Consider the following 18,152-nt stretch of genomic DNA (forward strand, 5'->3'; position numbering starts at 1 on the left):
ATCATGGCCCTACTGGGGGTAAGAATCCTGCTATATCACCCCAATATCATGGCCCTACTGGGGGTAAGAATCCTGCTGCACCACCCCAATATCATGGCCCTACTGGGGGTAAGAATCCCTGCTATATCACCCCAATATCATGGCCCTACTGGGGCCAGAATCCTGCAGCACCACCCTGATATCATGGCCCTACTGGGGCCAGAATCCTGCAGCACCACCCTGATATCATGGCCCTACTGGGGCCAGAATCCTGCAGCACCACCCTGATATCATGGCCCTACTGGGGCCAGAATCCGCAGCACCACCCTGATATCATGGCCCTACTGGGGCCAGAATCCTGCAGCACCACCCTGATATCATGGCCCTACTGGGGCCAAAATCCTGCAGCACCACCCTGATATCATGGCCCTACTGGGGCCAGAATCCTGCAGCACCACCCTGATATCATGGCCCTACTGGGGCCAGAATCCTGCAGCACCACCTGATATCATGGCCCTACTGGGGCCAGAATCCTGCAGCACCACCCTGATATCATGGCCCTACTGGGGCCAGTATCCTGCAGCACCACCCTGATATCATGGCCCTACTGGGGCCAGAATCCTGCAGCACCACCCTGATATCATGGCCCTACTGGGGCCAGAATCCTGCAGCACCACCCTGATATCATGGCCCTACTGGGGGCCAGAATCCTGCAGCACCACCCTGATATCATGGCCCTACTGGGGCCAGAATCCTGCAGCACCACCCTGATATCATGGCCCTACTGGGGGACGGAGGACTGAGATATGAGATCCCTGCTGATAAGAACCCTGGCCATGGGACAGGGGATAAATGAGTCTCCCTATAGGCCCTGGTCAAAAGTAGTCCAATATATAGTGAATAGGACTCTGGTCAAAAGTAGTGCTATAAGAAGGGATGCAAACCTATGTCTTCTAACCCAGCTGTAATCCAGGTAAATGTCTTCTAATCCAGGTGAATGTCTTCTAATCCAGGTGTAATCCAGATGTATGTCTTCTAATCCAGGAGTACGTCTTCTAATCCAGGTGAATGTCTTTTAAGCAAGGTGTATGTTTAGGTGCACCTGGAGATGCATATATCTGTGTTGGTGAAGATATACAGTGGCTTGTGAAAATATTCCCCCCTTAGCATTTTTTCCTATTTTGTTGCCTTACAACCTGGAATTAAAATAGATTTTTGGGGGTTTGTATCATTTGATTTACACAACATGCCTACCACTTTGTAGATGCAAAATATTTTTTTATTGTGAAACAAACAAGAAATATAACCAAAAAATAAAACTTGAGAGTGAATAATTATTCCCCCCAAAGTCAATACTTTGTAGAGTCACCTTGAAGAGCAATTACAGCTTCAAGTCTCTTGGGATATGTCTTGGCACATCTGGCCCATTCTTCAAGGCAAAACTGCTTCAGCTCCTTCAAGTTGGATGGGTTCCGCTGGTGTACAGCCATCTTTAAGTCATACCACAGATTCTCAATTGGATTGAGGTCTGGGCTTTCAAATCAAATCAAATGTATTTATATAGCCCTTCGTACATCAGCTGATATCTCAAAGTGCTGTACAGAAACCCAGCCTAAAACCCCAAACAGCAAGCAATGCAGGTGTAGAAGCACGGTGGCTAGGAAAAACTCCCTAGAAAGGCCAAAACCTAGGCAGAAACCAAGAGAGGATCCAGCCTATGTGGGGTGGCCAGTCCTCTTCTGGCTGTGCCGGGTGGAGATTATAACAGAACATGGCCAAGATGTTCAAATGTTCATAAATGACCAGCATGGTCAAATAATAATAAGGCAGAACAGTTGAAACTGGAGCAGCAGCACGGTCAGGTGGACTGGGGACAGCAAGGAGTTTTGACTAGGCCATTCCAAGACATTTAAATGTTTCCCCTTAAACCACTCGAGTGTTGCTTTAGCAGTATGCTTAGGGTCATTGTCCTGCTGGAAGGTGAACCTCTGTCCCAGTCTCAAATTTCTGGAAGACTGAAACAGGTTTCCCTCAAGAATGTCAATTTATTTAACGGCATCAATCATTCCTCCAGTTCTGACCAGTTTCCCTGCCGATGAAAAACATCCCCACAGCATGATGCTGCCACCACCATGGGGATGGTTTTCTCAGAGTGATGAGAGGTGTTGGGTTTGTGCCAAATATAGTGTTTCCCTTGATGGCCAAAAAGCTACATTTTTGTCTCATCTGACCAGAGTACCTTCTTCCATATGTTTGGGGAGTCTCCCACATCCTTTTTGGACACCAAATGTGTTTGCTTATTGTTTTATTTAAGCAATGGCTTTTTTTTCTGGCCGCTCTTCCATAAAGCCAAGTTCTGTGGAGTGTACGGCTTAAAGTGGTCCTATGGACAGATACTCCAATCTCCGCTGTGGAGCTTTGCAGCTCCTTCAGGGTTATCTTTGGTCTCTTTGTTGCCTCTCTGATTAATGCCCTCCTTGCCTGGTCCATGAGTTTTGGTGGGTGGCCCTCTTGGCAGGTTTGTTGTGGTGCCATATTCTTTCACTTTTGAAATAATGTTTTTAATGGTGCTCCGTGGGATGTTCAAAGTCTCTGATATTTTTTTATAACACAACCCTGATCTGTACTTCTCCACAACTTTGTCCCTGACCTGTTTGGAGAGCTCCTTGGTCTTTATGGTGCTGCTTGCTTGGTGGTGTTGCAGACTCTGGGGCCTTTCAGAACAGGTGTATATATACTGAGGTCATGTGGCACTTAGATTGCACACAGGTGGACTTTATTTTACTAATTCTGTGACTTCTGAAGGTAATTGGTTGCACCAGATCTTATTTAGGGGCTTCATAGCACAGGGGGTGAATACATACGCACACACCACTTTTCACTTTGTTTTTTCATTTCACTTCACCAATTTGGACAATTTTGTGTATGTCCATTACATGAAATCCAAATAAAAATCAATTTAAATTACTGGTTCTAACGCAACAAAATAGGAAAAACGCCAAGGGGGTGAATACTTTTGCAAGGCACTGTACACCTGGGAAGACACACCTGGGTTGATGAAGACACACACCTGGGTTGATGAAGACAAATACCTGGGTTGATGAAGACACACACCTGGGTTGATGAAGACAAATACCTGGGTTGATGAAGACACACACCTGGGTTGATGAAGACAAATACCTGGGTTGATGAAGACACACACCTGGGTTGATGAAGACAAATACCTGGTTTGATAAAGACACACACCTGGGTTGATGAAGACAAATACCTGGGTTGATGAAGACACACACCTGGGTTGATGAAGACAAATACCTGGGTTGATGAAGACACACACCTGGGTTGATGAAGACACACACCTGGGAAGACACACATCTGGGTTGATGAAGACACACATCTGGGTTGATAAAGACACACACCTGGGTTGATAAAGACACACACCTGGGTTGATAAAGACACACACCTGGGTTGATAAAGACACACACCTGGGTTGATAAAGACACACCTGGGTTGATAAAGACACACACCTGGGTTGATAAAGACACACACCTGGGTTGATAAAGACACACACCTGGGTTGATAAAGACACACACCTGGGTTGATAAAGACACACACACCTGGGTTGATGAAGACACACACCTGGGTTGATGAAGACAAATACCTGGGTTGATGAAGACACACCTGGGTTGATGAAGACAAATACCTGGGTTGATGAAGACACACACCTGGGTTGATGAAGACACACACCTGGGAAGACACACATCTGGGTTGATGAAGACACACACTGGGAAGACACACATCTGGGTTGATGAAGACACACATCTGGGTTGATAAAGACACACACCTGGGTTGATAAAGACACACACCTGGGTTGATAAAGACACACACCTGGGTTGATAAAGACACACACCTGGGTTGATAAAGACACACACCTGGGTTGATAAAGACACACACCTGGGTTGATAAAGACACACACCTGGGTTGATAAAGACACACACCTGGGTTGATAAAGACACACACCTGGGTTTGATAAAGACACACACCTGGGTTGATGAAGACACACACCTGGGTTGATGAAGACACACACCTGGGTTGATGAAGACACACACCTGGGTTGATGAAGACAAATACCTGGGTTGATGAAGACACACACCTGGGTTGATAAAGACACACACCTGGGTTGATAAAGACACACACCTGGGTTGATAAAGACACACACCTGGGTTGATGAAGACACACACCTGGGTTGATGAAGACCTATACCTGGGTTGATGAAGACCTATACCTGGGTTGACGAAGACACACCTGGGTTGATGAAGACACACCTGGGTTGATGAGGACCTATACCTGGGTTGATGAAGACCTGTCCCTGGGTTGATGAAGACCTATCCCTGGGTTGATGAAGACCTATCCCTGGGTTGATGAAGACCTATCCCTGGGTTGATGAAGACCTATCCCTGGGTTGATGAAGACCTATCCCTGGGTTGATGAAGACCTATCCCTGGGTTGATGAAGACCTATCCTGGGTTGATGAAGACCTATACCTGAGTTGATGAGGACCTATACCTGGGTTGATGAAGACCTGTCCCTGGGTTGATGAAGACCTATCCCTGGGTTGATGAAGACCTATCCCTGGGTTGATGAAGACCTACACCTGGGTTGATGAAGACCTGTCCCTGTGTTGATGAAGACATACACATATCACAATAATCTGAATAATTAACATGTATTGTATTTTTTTGAACCCAAATAATCAGCTAATCAATAATCGGTATGTTTTCGATGTGTAAAATCGATCATTTCAGCTTCTAATGATACAATGTCCTGTACTGATTCCTGATTTGGTTCATTTCCATTCTTTTTGTTTAACAGGTGTGTCTCCAGGAGCCGACACTGTGCCTGGTGATGGAGTTTGCCGGGAGGACCGTTGAACCGAGCCCTGTCAGGGAAACGTATCCCACCATGCACCCTGGTAGACTGGGCCGTGCAGATCGCCGTGCCATGCACTACCTCCACTGTGAGGCCATCGTCCCCGTCATACACAGAGACCTCAAGTCTAGCAACAGTAAGAGAACGTTTATATACGTGATATTGTAGTAACATAGTAATAACGTGGTAACATAGTAGTAACATGGTAGTAACATAGTAGTAGCATAGTAGTAACATAGTAGTAACGTAGTAACATAGTAATAACATAGTGGTAACATAGTAGTAACATAGTAACATAGTAGTAACATAGTAGTAACATAGTAATAACGTAGTAACATAGTAATAACGTAGTAACATAGTAATAACATAGTAGTAACATAGTAACATAGTAGTAACATAGTAGTAACATAGTAGTAACATAGTAATAACATAGTAATAACGTAGTAGCATAGTAATAACATAGTAACGTAGTAGTAACATAGTGGTAACGTAGTGGTAACGTAGTAGTAACGTAGTAGTAACGTAGTAACATAGTAGTAATGTAGTAACATAGTAATAACATAGTAATAACATAGCAATAACATAGTAACATAGTAATAACATTAGTAACATAGTAGTAACATAGTAGTAACCTAGTAATAACATAGTAATAACGTAGTAGCATTAGTAGTAACATAGTAGTAGATCATTAGTAGCGTAGTAGTAACATAGTAGTAACATAGTAATAACATAGTAACATAGTAATAACGTAGTAACATAGTAATAACGTAGTAACATAGTAATAACATAGTAACATAGTAGTAGCTAGTAGTAACATAGTAGTAACATAGTAGTAACGTAGTAGTAACATGGTAGTAACATGGTAGTAACATGGTAGTAACATGGTAACATAGTAATAACGTAGTAACATAGTAATAACATAGTAGTAACATAGTAGTAACATAGTAGTAACATGGTAACATGGTAGTAACATGGTAACATAGTAATACGTAGTAACATAGTAATAGCATAGTAATAACGTAGTAACATAGTAATAACATAGTAATAACGAGTAGTAACATAGTAATAACATAGTGGTAACATAGTAGTAACATAGTGGTAACATAGTAGTAACATAGTAACATAGTAATAACATAGTAGTAACATAGTAATAACATAGTAATAACGTAGTAGTAATGTAGTAACATAGTAATAACAGTGGTAACATAGTAATAACATAGTGGTAACATAGTAGTAACATAGTAGTAACATAGTAATAACATAGTAATAACATAGTAATAGCGTAGTAGTAATGTAGTAACATAGTAATAACAGTGGTAACATAGTAATAACATAGTGGTAACATAGTAGTAACATAGTAACATAGTAATAACGTAGTAGTAACATAGTAATAACATAGTAGTAACGTAGTAATAACGTAGTAATAACGTGGTAATAACGCATACTAACAGTAGTAACATAGTAGTAACGTAGTAACATGGTAATAACGTAGTAACATAGTAATAACGTAGTAACATAGTAATAACGTAGTAGTAACGTAGTAATAACGTAGTAATAGCGTGCTAACAGTAGTAACATAGTAGTAATGTAGTAACATAGTAATAACATAGTAACATAGTAATAACGTAGTAATAGCATTAGTAATAACGTAGTAATAACGTAGTAGTAGCGTGGTAGTAACGTAGTAGTAACGTAGTAGTAACGTAGTAATAACGTAGTAATAACGTAGTAGTAACGTAGTAGTAACATTATTAGTAGCGATAGTAGTAACGTAGTAGTAACGTAGTAATAACGTAGTAATAGCGTAGTAATAACGTGGTAGTAACGTGGTAGTAACGTGGTAGTAACGTAGTAATAACGTAGTAATAACGTAGGTAATAACGCATTAACGTACGTAGTAGTAACATGGTAGTAACATGGTAACATAGTAATAGCATAGCAATAACGTAGTAACATGGTAACATAGTAATAGCGTAGTAGCATAGTAGTAACATAGTAATAACATTAGTAACATGGTAGTAACATAGTAGTAACATAGTAGTAACATGGTAGTAACATGGTAGTAACATGATAGTAACATAGTAATAACGTAATAACATGGTAGTAACATAGTAGTAACATGGTAATAACATAGTAACATAGTAGTAACATGGTAGTAACATAGTAATAACATGGTAGTAACATAGTAATAACGTAATAACATGGTAGTAACATAGTGGTAACGTGGTAATAACATAGTAGTAACGTAGTAGTAACAACGCAGTAACAACATAGTAATAGCATACTAATAACATGGTAACAGCATAGTAATAACATGGTAGTAACAGGGTGAGTAGCATTAGTAGTAGCGTAGTAATAATGTAGTAGTAACATGATAATAACATGGTAGTAACAGGGTGGTAATGTAGTAATAATGTAGTAGTAACATGGTAATAACATGGTAGTAACAGGGTGGTAATGTAGTAGTAATGTAGTAGTAACATGGTAATAACATGGTAGTAACAGGGTGTAATGTAGTAATGTAGTAGTAACATGGTAGTAACATGGTAGTAACATGGTGGTAATGTAGTAGTAATGTAGTAGTAACATGCTAGTAACATGGTAGTAACATGGTGGTAATGTAGTAGTAATGTAGTAGTAACATGCTAGTAACATGGTAGTAACATGGTGGTAACGTAGTAATAATGTAGTAGTAACATGGTAGTAACATGGTAGTAACATGGTAGTAACAGGGTGGTAATGTAGTAGTAATGTAGTAGTAACATGCTAGTAACATGGTGGTAACGTAGTAATAATGTAGTAGTAACATGCTAGTAACATGGTAGTAACATGGTGGTAACGTAGTAATAATGTAGTAGTAACACAGTAGTAACATGCGCATAACATTCAATGAATCACTTGTGTTGCACATAGCCATGGGAAGATGTTTTGAGTTGGGGGTTCTGACTACGGGGAGTAGCCTGAGTATAGGGTAAGATTGGATAACAGTAGTCCCTGCCTCCTAAGTTAATTTAACTCATGTTTTCAAAACAGCGCACATTTGTGCCGCATAATTACAACGTGTGTGTGTGTGTGTGTGTGTGTGTGAGGGAGAGGACAAGAGGAGTGGTGTAACTAAATTAGGAAACACAACGTTGTGCCTATTAAAACTGAGCACAAATGGACAGCTATGTGATCCGTCGCAAGAGAAAAGCGCTCCTTCGATCCAGCACCATCAGGTGGAAAGCGCCACTCACTCGGGCCGCGCCCCAACACTGTGTTCGACTACTGGGCTGGTACTCTACCTCTTTGATATGGGCAGGAGCAGGCCTTCGAGGCCAGGCAGAGAGAATGCCATGTTCCATTCCCTTTTCTCCGAAGTTTTAGAATTATAAACTAATAGAAAATAGAATCAGTCAATCAAATGTGTTTATAAAGCCCATTATACATCAGCTGATCTCACAAAGTGCTGTACAGAAACCCAGACTAAAACCCCAAACAGCAAGCAATGCAGATGTAGAAGCACGTTGGCTAGGAAAAACTCCCTAGAAAGGCAAGAACCTAGGAAGAAACCTAGAGAGGAACCAGGCTATGAGGGGTGGCCAGTCCTCTTCTGGCTGTGCAGGGTGGAGAGGAACCAGGCTATGTGGGGTGGCCAGTCCTTTTCTGGCTGTGCCGGGTGGAGATTATAACAGAACATGGCCAAGATGTTCAAACATTCATAAATGACCAGCAGGGTCAAATAATAATAATCACAGTGGTTGTCGAGGGTGCAACAGGTCATCACCTCAAGAGTAAATGTCAGTTGGCTTTTCTTAGCCGATCATTCAGAGTTAGAGACAGCAGGTGCGGTAGAGAGAGAGAGGGTCAAAAACAGCAGGTCCGGGACAAGGTAGTACATCCGGTGAATAGGTCAGGGTTCCATATCTGCAGTCAGAACAGTTGAAACTGGAGCAGCAGCACAACCAGGGTGGACTCAGGCCAGGTAGTTCTGAGGCATGGTCCAAGGGCTCAGGTCCTCAGAGAGAAGAGAAAGAGAGAGAGAGAGAGAGAGAGAGAATTAGAGGGCACTACTTAATTTTTAGGGATAGGCGTTCCGCTAGCGACCCACCTCGACAACATCCGGTGAAATTGCAGAGCACCAAATTCATGTATCTGACTCCAAACTCCCACAACTGAATAGATGAGAGCATATCATGAGCGCACCGCTTACAGACCAGAGCAGAGATCTCTCTACAGAATGGGGACCCAAAACAGAGCTGAGATCTATCCATGCAGAATGGGGCCCCAACACAGAGCTGTGATCACTCCATACAGAATTGGGCTCAACACAGAGCTGAGATCTCTCCATACAGAATGGGTCCCAACACAGAGCTGAGATCTCTCCATACAGAATGGGGCCCAAAACAGAGCTGAGATCTCTCCATACAGAATGGGTCCCAACACAGAGCTGAGATCTATCCATACAGAATGAGGCCCAAAACAGAGCTGAGATCTCTCCATACAGAATGGGGCCCCAAAACAGAGCTGAGATCTCTCCATACAGAATGGGGCCCAACACAGAGCTGAGATCTCTCCATACAGAATGGGGCCCAACACAGAGCTGAGATCTCTCCATACAGAATGGGGCCCAAAAACAGAGCTGAGATCTCTCCATACAGAATGGGGCCCAACACAGAGCTGCGATCTCTCCATACAGAATGGGGCCCCAAAACAGAGCTGAGATCTCTCCTTAAAGAATGGGGCCCAACACAGAGCTGAGATCTCTCCATACAGAATGGGGCCCCAAAACAGAGCTGATATCTCCATACAGAATGGGGCCCCAACACAGAGCTGAGATCTCTCCATACAGAATGGGGCCCAACACAGAGCTGAGATCTATCCATACAGAATGAGGCCCAAAACAGAGCTGAGATCTCTCCATACAGAATGGGGCCCCAAAACAGAGCTGAGATCTCTCCATACAGAATGGGGCCCCAACACAGAGCTGGAGATCTCTCCATACAGAATGGGGCCCAACACAGAGCTGAGATCTCTCCATACAGAATGGGCCCAAAAACAGAGCTGAGATCTATCCATACAGAATGGGGCCCAACACAGAGCTGCGATCTCTCCATACAGAATGGGGCCCCAAAACAGAGCTGAGATCTCTCCTTACAGAATGGGGCCCAACACAGAGCTGAGATCTCTCCATACAGAATGGGGCCCCAAAACAGCGCTGAGATCTCTCCATACAGAATGGGGCCCCAACACAGAGCTGAGATCTCTCCATACAGAATGGGGCCCCAAAACAGCGCTGAGATCTCTCCATACAGAATGGGGCCCCAACACAGAGCTGAGATCTCTCCATACAGAATGGGGCCCAACACAGAGCTGAGATCGCTTTCTGCAGTTTTACCATCTCACAATCAGGGAGGGCTTCAGCACCTCCAGCACCCCTTCTTCCCACTGCTATGAGGTTGCACATGACACCTCACACTCGTCAGCCAAGTACATTTACATTTACATTTAAGTCATTTAGCAGACGCTCTTATCCAGAGCGACTTACAAATTGGTGAATTCACCTTCTGACATCCAGTGGAACAGCCACTTTACAATAGTGCATCTAAATCATTAAGGGGGGTGGTGAGAAGGATTACTTTATCCTATCCTAGGTATTCCTTGAAGAGGTGGGGTTTCAGGTGTCTCCGGAAGGTGGTGATTGACTCCGCTGTCCTGGCGTCGTGAGGAGTTTGTTCCACCATTGGGGGCCAGAGCAGCGAACAGTTTTGACTGGGCTGAGCGGGAACTGTACTTCCTCAATGGTAGGGAGGCGAGCAGGCCAGAGGTGGATGAACGCAGTGCCCTTGCTTGGGTGTAGGGCCTGATCAGAGCCTGGAGGTACTGCGGTGCCGTTCCCCTCACAGCTCCGTAGGCAAGCACCATGGTCTTGTAGCGGATGCGAGCTTCAACTGGAAGCCAGTGGAGAGAGCGGAGGGAGCGGGGTGACGTGAGAGAACTTGGGAAGGTTGAACACCAGACGGGCTGCGGCGTTCTGGATGAGTTGTAGGGGTTTAATGGCACAGGCAGGGAGCCCAGCCAACAGCGAGTTGCAGTAATCCAGACGGGAGATGACAAGTGCCTGGATTAGGACCTGCGCCGCTTCCTGTGTGAGGCAGGGTCGTACTCTGCGGATGTTGTAGAGCATGAACCTACAGGAACGGGCCACCGCCATGATGTTGGTTGAGAACGACAGGGTGTTGTCCAGGATCACGCCAAGGTTCTTAGCGCTCTGGGAGGAGGACACAATGGAGTTGTCAACCGTGATGGCGAGATCATGGAACGGGCAGTCCTTCCCCGGGAGGAAGAGCAGCTCCGTCTTGCCGAGGTTCAGCTTGAGGGTGGTGATCCGTCATCCACACTGATATGTCTGCCAGACATGCAGAGATGCGATTCGCCACCTGGTCATCAGAAGGGGGAAAGGAGAAGATTAATTGTGTGTCGTCTGCGTAGCAATGATAGGAGAGACCATGTGAGGTTATGACAGAGCCAAGTGACTTGGTGTATAGCGAGAATAGGAGAGGGCCTAGAACAGAGCCCTGGGGGACACCAGTGGTGAGAGCACGTGGCGAGGAGACAGATTCTCGCCCGCCACCTGGTAGGAGCGACCTGTCAGGTAGGACGCAATCCAAGCGTGGGCCGCGGGAGATGCCCAACTCGGAGAGGGTGGAGAGGAGGATCTGATGGTTCACAGTATCGAAGGCAGCCGATAGGTCTAGAAGGATGAGAGCAGAGGAGAGAGAGTTAGCTTTAGCAGTGCGGAGCGCCTCCGTGATACAGAGAAGAGCAGTCTCAGTTGAATGACTAGTCTTGAAACCTGACTGATTTGGATCAAGAAGGTCATTCTGAGAGAGATAGCGGGAGAGCTGGCCAAGGACGGCACGTTCAAGAGTTTTGGAGAGAAAAGAAAGAAGGGATACTGGTCTGTAGTTGTTGACATCGGAGGGATCGAGTGTAGGTTTTTTCAGAAGGGGGTGCAACTCTCGCTCTCTTGAAGACGGAAGGGACGTAGCCAGCGGTCAGGGATGAGTTGATGAGCGAGGTGAGGTAAGGGAGAAGGTCCCCGGAAATGGTCTGGAGAAGAGAGGAGGGGATAGGGTCAAGCGGGCAGGTTGTTGGGCGGCCGGCCGTCACAAGAAGCGAGATTTCATCTGGAGAGAGAGGGGAGAAAGAGGTCAGAGCACAGGGCAGGGCAGTGTGAGCAGAACCAGCGGTGTCGTTTGACTTAGCAAACGAGGATCGGATGTCGTCGACCTTCTTTTCAAAATGGTTCACGAAGTCATCTGCAGAGAGGGAGGAGGGGGGAGGGGGAGGAGGATTCAGGAGGGAGGAGAAGGTGGCAAAGAGCTTCCTAGGGTTAGAGGCAGATGCTTGGAATTTAGAGTGGTAGAAAGTGGCTTTAGCAGCAGAGACAGAGGAGGAAAATGTAGAGAGGAGGGAGTGAAAGGATGCCAGGTCCGCAGGAGGCGAGTTTTCCTCCATTTCCGCTCGGCTGCCCGGAGCTCTGTTCTGTGAGCTCGCAATGAGTCATCGAGCCACGGAGCGGGAGGGGAGGACCGAGCCGGCCTGGAGGATAGGGGACATAGAGAGTCAAAGGATGCAGAAAGGGAAGAGAGGAGGGTTGAGGAGGCAGAATCAGGAGAAAGGTTGGAGAAGGTATGAGCAGAGGGAAGAGATGATAGGATGGAAGAGGGAGAGAGTAGCGGGGGGAGAGAGAGCGAAGGTTGTGACGGAGCGATACCATCAGTAGGGGCAGTGTGGGAAGTGTTGGATGAGAGCGAGAGGGAAAAGGATACGAGGTAGTGGTCGGAGACTTGGAGGAGTTGCAATGAGGTTAGTGGAAGAACAGCATCTAGTAAAGATGAGGTCGAGCGTATTGCCTGCCTTGTGAGTAGGGGGGAAGGTGAGAGGGTGAGGTCAAAGAGGAGAGGAGTGGAAAGAAGAGGCAGAGAGGAATGAGTCAAAGGTAGGCGTGGGGAGGTTAAAGTCGCCCAGGACTGTGAGAGGTGAGCCGTCCTCAGGAAAGGAGCTTATCAAGGCATCAAGCTCATTGATGAACTCTCCGAGGGAACCTGGAGGGCGATAAATGATAAGGATGTTAAGCTTGAAAGGGCTGGTAACTGTGACAGCATGGAATTCAAAGGAGGCGATAGATAGATGGGTAAGGGAGAGAGAGAGAATGACCACTTGGGAGAGATGAGGATCCCGGTGCCACCACCCCGCTGACCAGAAGCTCTCGGGGTGTGCGAGCACGTGGGCGGACGAAGAGAGAGCAGTAGGAGTAGCAGTGTTATCTGTGGTGATCCATGTTTCCGTCAGTGCCAGGAAGTCGAGGACTGGAGGGAGGCATAGGCTGAGATGAACTCTGCCTTGTTGGCCGCAGATCGGCAGTTCCAGAGGCTACCGGAGACCAGGAACTCCACGTGGGTCGTGCGCGCTGGGACCACCAGATTAGGGTGGCCGCGGCCACGCGGTGTGGAGCGTTTGTATGGTCTGTGCAGAGAGGAGAGAACAGGGATAGATAGACACATAGTTGACAGGGTACAGAAGAGGCTACGCTAATGCAAAGGAGATTGGAATGACAAGTGGACTACACGTCTCGAATGTTCAGAAAGTTAAGCTTACGTAGCAAGAATCTTATTGACTAAAATGATTGAAATGATACAGTACTGCTGGAGTAGGCTAGCTGGTAGTGGCTGCGATGTAGCTAACCTAGAAAATCGCTCTAGGCTAAACAATTGTCTTAGATACAAAGACGGCTATGTAGCTAGCTAGCTACGATCAAACAAAACAAACCGTTGTACTGTAATAGTTACTACAGTGCTGCTATTCGGGGGCTAGCTGGCTAGCTACGTTAGAAGAACGACAATAGCTGGCCAGCTAACCTAGAAAATCGCTCTAGGCTACACAATTGTCTTAGATACAAAGACGGCTATGTAGCTAGCTAGCTACGATCAAACAAAACAAACCGTTGTACTGTAATAGTTACTACAGTGCTGCTATTCGGGGGCTAGCTGGCTAGCTACGTTAGAAGAACGACAATAGCTGGCCAGCTAACTAGAAAATCGCTCTAGGCTACACAATTGTCTTAGATACAAAGACGGCTATGTAGCTAGCTAGCTACGATCAAACAAATCAAACCGTTGTACTGTAATGAAGTGAAATGAAAAATGTGATACTACCTGTGGAGCGACGCGGAATATTGACCGGGTAGTAGGAGTTCAATTGGTAGAGGTTGGCTAGCTGTTGGCTAGCTAGCTAGCAGCATTTCCTACGTTAAGGACGACAAATAGCTGGCTAGCTAACCTCGGTAAATTAAGATAATCACTCTAAGTCTACACACTCTAGACTGCACAATTATCTTGGATACGAAGACAGCGAAGACAACTATGTAGCTAGCTGACACTACGCTAATCGAGTCGTTCAGTTGAGTGTAATAGTTTCTACAGTGCTAGTGGACAGTGGATGTTAGCTAGCTGCTTAGCTAGCTGCTGGGCAGATACGTTAGGACGACGAAATACGATAATATGCAATTGTCGTTGATACAAAGACGGCTATGTAGCTAGCTAAGAAGAAATTGCTAAGATAAGACAAATCAAACCGTTGTACTATAACGAAATGTAATGAAAAGTTATACTACCTGCGGACCGAAGTGTAGATGCGACCGCTCGCTCCAACCGGAACCGGAAACTAAGTGGTAGGAAAAACGTTAGGAGATCCCCAATAATACCCAGTTAGATGAGCATTGATATCAATACAACAATGAGAGTTGTAGAAAGTGTGTGTGTGTGTGTGTGTGTGTGTGTGTGTGTGTGTGTGTGTGTGTGTGTGTGTGTGTGTGTGTGTGTGTGTGTGTGTGTGTGTTAGCCCTGCAGGATCCCTTAACACCAAGCCTATTAGACAGGATTTATCCCATGCTCAGTCCATGCCTTCCAATTGGCTACTTCCAGTCAACACAGGCAGTTTCTCCTCTCCCGTTGGCCTGTGGTTAGCCCCGTTCCCTTGGCTGTGATTGACTGTTTTGAGGTGACAAGGCCAATAGCATCATCGTATCAGTAAAGTGACAGGTCCATCCCAGATACACCTTGTTAATGTAAACCCAGGTCCAGGGGGCATCCCCACACTATTAGGTTAGGTTGTTGTTTACCTGGTGAGCACTGGCAGAGCCCCGCCCCCCCCCGCATGGCGAATGTGCCCATGAGCTTTTGGGGGCCTCAACCCCTGGAGGTCGGGCCCCCTAAATAGCATATGAACACGTCATAAGCCATTCATTATTTTGTAGGAATTACAGGAAATTCACTTTAAAACCGCAATATTTTCTCTCAGCCTCATGACAAAATGTGTAGAATAGCAGGAACATTTTTTTTATCAAGGATTCTTCAAAGTTGGGACAATCCTAGTCGGGCAAGGAAACAAAGATTTTTTTTTTCATGTAATAAAAAAAAATGTTGCATTATTTGAGCTTAAAATGTGCATTTAGTGGAATTTTACAAGGAAAATACACTGCTCAAAAAAATAAAGGGAACACTTAAACAACACAATGTAACTCCAAGTCAATCACACTTCTGTGAAATCAAACTGTTCACTTAGGAAGCAACACTGATTGACAATAAATTCCACATGCTGTTGTGCAAATGGAATAGACAACAGGTGGAAATTATAGGCAATTAGCAAGACACCCCCAATAAAGGAGTGGAACTGCAGGTGGTGACCACAGACCACTTCTCAGTTCCTATGCTTCCTGGCTGATGTTTTGGTCACTTTTGAATGCTGGTGGTGCCTTCACTCTAGTGGTAGCATGAGGGAGTCTACAACACACACAAGTGGCTCAGGTAGTGCAGCTCATCCAGGATGGCACATCAATGCGAGCTGTGGCAAGAAGGTCTGCTGTGTCTGTCAGCGTAATGTCCAGAGCATGGAGGCGCTACCAGGAGACAGGCCAGTACATCAGGAGACGTGGAGGAGGCCGTAGGAGTGCAACAACCCAGCAGCAGGACCGCTACCTCCACCTTTCTGCAAGGAGGAGCAGGAGGAGCACTGCCAGAGCCCTGCAAATGACCTCCAGCAGGCCACAAATGTGCATGTGTCTGCTCAAACGGTCAGAAACATACTCCCTGAGGGTGTTATGATGGCCCGACGTCCACAGGTGGGGGTTGAAGCACAGCCCAACACCGTGCAGGACGTTTGGCATTTGCCAGAGAACACCAAGATTGGCAAATTCGCCACTGGCGCCCTGTGCTCTTCTCAGATGAAAGCAGGTTCACACTGAGCACATGTGACAGAGTCTGGAGATGCCGTGGAGAACGTTCTGCTGCTTGCAACATCCTCCAGCATGACCGGTTTGGCGGTGGGTCAGTCATGGTGTGGGGAGGCATTTCTTTGGGGGGGCCGCACAGCCCCCCAGAGGTAGCCTGACTGCCATTAGGTACCGAGATGATATCCTCAGACCCCTTGTGAGACCATATGCTGGTGCGGTTGGCCCTGGGTTCCTCCTAATGCAAGACAATGCTAGACCTCATGTGGCTGGAGTGTGTCAGCAGTTCCTGCAAGGTGAAGGCATTGATGCTATGGACTGGCCCGCCCGTTCCCCAGACCTGAATCCAATTGAGCACATCTGAGACATCATGTCTCGCTCCATCCACCAACGCCACATTGCACCACAGACTGTCCAGGAGTTGGCGGATGCTTTAGTCCAGGTCTGGGAGGAGATCCCTCAGGAGACCATCCGCCACCTCATCAGGAGCATGCCCAGGCGTTGTAGGGAGGTCATACAGGCACTTGGAGGCCACACACACTACTGAGCCTCATTTTGACTTGTTTTAAGGACATTACATCAAAGTTGGATCAGCCTGTAGTGTGGTTTCCATTTTAATTTTGAGTGTGACTCCAAATCCAGACCTCCATGGGGTTGATAAATTTGATTTCCATTGATAATTTTTGTGTGATTTTGTTGTCAGCACATTCAACTATGTAAAGAAAAAAGTATTTAATAAGAATATTTCCTTTATTCAGATCTAGGATGTGTTATTTTAGTGTTCCCTTTATATTTTTGAGCAGTGTAGATATAATAAACACTGAACAAAAATATAAACGCAACATGCAACATTTTCATAGATTTTACTGAGTTACACTTCATATAAGGAAATCAGTCAATTGAAATAAATAAATAAATTAGGCCCTAATGGATTGTATTTTTTTTGTATTTTATTTTGGGGATTTTCTAAATACGTTCAGTATTTCTTTATTATTATTTATTTATTTATTATATTTATTATTTTTTATATTTTATATTTTTCGACTCTATGCCCTGGTCTGGAGCAAAGGATCCCCATTTCAAACTCTCCCAAAAAGTTTTTAAATTATTATTTATTATTATTATTGCATTAATGGACATTAACTGAAAGAAATGTATGTGCAGTTTCTTGTGGGACTTTAAATTATATTTCTCTCAAAAAACTGTGACTCCTAAAATAAGTGTCTGTTGATTTGGTGAACTGTCAGATTGGTCTAAAATCCTAAATGAATCAGGAATGTGCAGGGTCACCTATACCATAAGAGGACCCCTTATTCATGTCCTCATTACATCTAGAGCAATAAGACCCCTCATGGTCCGGAATGTTCTCTATTGTTGATAGATTTAAACAAACAATATTGGAATTGGAAAGTCCGTCAGGGAAACTTTTGTTTGTTGTTGTTGCGTTATTTGAGCTTTAAAAAAAATGTATTTGTGGGAATTTTATAAAGGGGAAAAAATGTTGGGCTCTTTGCCCAGAAATGCCCTTGTTCGGAAACAAACTCCAAACAAAAAAAGTGTATAAAATGAAAGGAACTGACAATAATGGATATTAACTGGAAAATAATTTTATGTAAAAGGATCTTCTAAAAGCCCTTTAAAGAATATGTCTCTCAAAACTTTGATTCCTAAAAGATATTTCTGGACATTTTGGTGAACTGTCAGATTGGTTTAAAGTCTACAGTAGCAAGGCTATATACAGTAGCGAGGCTACATACAGTAGAGAGGCTACATACAGTAGCGAGGCTACATACAGTAGAGAGGCTATATACAGTAGCGAGGCTACATACAGTAGAGAGGCTACATACAGTAGAGGCTATATACAGTAGCGAGGCTACATACAGTAGAGGCTACATTCAGTAGAGGCTACATACAGTAGTGAGGCTACATACAGTAGTGAGGCTATATACAGTAGAGAGGCTATATACAGTAGAGA

The 18,152-nt window shown here is 44.9% G+C and overlaps 1 pseudogene; it reads left to right on the forward strand.

Moving 5' to 3' along the window:
• The window catches only part of LOC135536305 (mitogen-activated protein kinase kinase kinase 9-like), a 73,012-nt pseudogene that overhangs the window by 30,295 nt on the left and 24,565 nt on the right, over positions 1 to 18,152 (forward strand).

Source organism: Oncorhynchus masou, unplaced genomic scaffold (genome assembly GCF_036934945.1).
Source record: "Oncorhynchus masou masou isolate Uvic2021 unplaced genomic scaffold, UVic_Omas_1.1 unplaced_scaffold_593, whole genome shotgun sequence".
NCBI lineage: Eukaryota > Metazoa > Chordata > Actinopteri > Salmoniformes > Salmonidae > Oncorhynchus > Oncorhynchus masou.